Source organism: Ornithorhynchus anatinus, chromosome 7 (genome assembly GCF_004115215.2).
Source record: "Ornithorhynchus anatinus isolate Pmale09 chromosome 7, mOrnAna1.pri.v4, whole genome shotgun sequence".
In the NCBI taxonomy this organism is placed as follows: domain Eukaryota; kingdom Metazoa; phylum Chordata; class Mammalia; order Monotremata; family Ornithorhynchidae; genus Ornithorhynchus; species Ornithorhynchus anatinus.
The window spans coordinates 21,500,241-21,502,994 of NC_041734.1; positions in this window are offsets into that span (position 1 = coordinate 21,500,241).

Below are 2,754 nucleotides of genomic sequence, written 5' to 3' on the forward strand. Positions count from 1 at the left end.
CTCCGCCACTTGTCTGCTCTGTGACCTCGATCAAGCCACTTTACTTCTGCGGGCCTCGGTTACCTCATGTGTAAAACGGGGATCGAGACAACCCGATTTGCTTGGAACCACCCCAGCGCTTAGTACAGTGTCTGGCGCACGGTAAGCGGCTTAACACATACCGTTAATTTACTGAGCCCTTAACTGTGTGCAGAGCACCGAAATAAGCACTAGGGAAAATTCACTGAAATAGAGCCGGTACACACGATCCTTGCTCGCGAGAAGCTGACGGTGTACGGGGGAGTCAGATGTTAGAGTAAATTACAATTAGGGGAAATAGTAGAGGTGTAAGGATATTACATAAGTGCCTCTTCTTCTCTGGGAGAGGGGACCGGGAAGAGAGTTTCCTGTGACTCCATGCCTCGGCCTGGGCCGCCCGAGACAGGGAAGGGTGTCTGTCTGGCCCTTCTAGGACGGCCTGGAAAGGAGGAAGCCTTGTTTCCTCCCCGGGATGACTCAAGAGGAGCAGCGGAGAGTTGTGGCGGAAGCACACCGTAATTAACTCTGTTAATTATGGCAGAAGTCCCAGCCTGACGCTCTCTGAATATCGGGGATCGGCATGCCCGTTGGATTAGGGGGCCGTTGTGGAAGCTAGGAGTCCAGTTTCCTGCGGCAGTTCTCCAACCAGGGAATCCACCCAGTTCTAAGCCTGGATTCAGCAATAATAATAATAATGATAGTATCTGTTGAGTGCTTACTGTGTGCCGGACACTTTCCTAAGCGCTGGAGTGAATACAAGCAAATCAGGATGGATACGCACCCTGTCTCACATGGGACTCATGTCTCGATCCCCTTTTACAAATGAGGTAACTGAGGCCCAGAGAAGTGAAACGACTTGCCCAAGGCCACAAAGCAGACGAGTGGCGGAGCCGGGATTAGAACGAAGACCGTCGGACTTCGGAGCCCGCGCTGTATCCGCTATACCAAGCTGCTGAATTTCACTCAATCAATCAGTGGTTTCTGTGGAATGCTTACTGTGCCAGAGCACCATCTTGAGCACTCGGGAGAGTATTCATTAATTAATTCACTCATTCAATCGTATTTATGGAGCATTTACTGTGTGCGGAGCACTGTCCTAACTCCTTGGGAGAGTACGATACAACAATAAACGGATACACTCCCCGTCCACCCCGAGGTTACAGTCTAAAGGGGGAGACAGACGTTAATATAAATAAATTACAGACAGGGACATAAGTGCTGTGAGGCTGGGAGTGGGGTGTCAAGTCGGGGCAACGCAGAGGGGAGTCGGAGAAGAGGAAAGGAGGTCTTGATTCAGTGGCCTAATGCCGGCTACTTCCAGAGATCCAGGCTTGCCCAGGCAGGGGGGAGGCCCTCCCATTACACCAAAACCCCAGCCCCTTCTGGGATTCCCACTGGACCCCCATCCCCCCTCCATCCCCGTCCCCACCATTCCCGCCTCAAGCCGTTCACCTAGCAGGCTCACCAGATTGGATCTTCCTTCCAGGGTTGGGGAAGGAAGGGATTAGTGAACAATTGTTAGCCAAGGGAAAGTGCGTTCACACACACATACACACACACACACACTATAAACATTTTTGAGCCATCTCAGGAACTGAGTTCCCTGAGATCCTGTTGAAAATCTTTCCTCATTACTCTTGTTATTGTTATTGTCAGAGACACTCACTCCTACACAGCCTTGCTGGCTCCTGGCAGGAGATGGGTCCTGATCAAAAGAAAAGAATATTCATTTTCCCCTTCCAGCTAACAAGAAGGCTGCAGGGAGACATTAGTGGAGCAGTTTTTCCAGCATCCGTAATGAGCTGGATCTGTTTCTGACTTTATCAAACGGTGGTTCCTGAGGAGGCCCCAGCAGCCTGCCTTGAACTCACACCAGCTGGGGCGCACAACGATTATGATAATAATAATTAAATTGTGGCATTTGTCAAGTACTTACTAGGCACCAAGCACTGCGTTCGACACAGTACAAGCAGACCGAACGCAGTCTCTGTCCACACGGGGCCGACAGTCTAAGGGAGAAGGAGGATGGGTACTGAAGCAGCATGGTGGCCCGTTGTCGTGCAGGGATTGTCTCTAACTGTTGCCGAATTGTACTTTCCAAGCGCTTAGTACAGTGCTCTGCACACAGTAAGCGCTCAATAAATACGATTGAATGAATGAATAGAGCGTGGGCCTGGGAGTCTGAAGGTCATGGGTTCTTATCCCAGCTCCACCACTTGTCTGCTGGGTGACCTCGGGCAAGTCACTTCACTTCTCTGGACCTCATTTGCCTCATTTGTAAAATAGGGATTGAAACTGTGACCCCCATATGGGACAGGGACTGTGTCTAACCCAATTTGCTTGTATCCACCCCAGCGCTTAGTACAGTGCCACACACATAGTAAGCACCTAACAAACGCCATTATTACTATTAGTAGTCGTAGTAGTAAGAGCAGGTGTCAGAGCAGGTCTTTCCAGAGTCGCCTCACTTGTCGAGGGAGGTAAATAGAGGAGCCCAGTACTGCATGGGTTAACTCTCTGCTACCTGAATCATCTTCCGGAAATACCAATCGGTCAATCAGTCGACGAGTGATGTTTATTGAGCCCTTACTGTGTGGGTGGAGCATCGACTAAGCACTTGCTTGATCTCTGTGCTCAAGAAGCTTGAAGTCTAAGGGAAGAGACAACCCCGCTAAGAATGGATCACTCCCCTCCTCAAAAAAGTCCAGTGGCTCCCCATTTTCCCTGTATCCAACA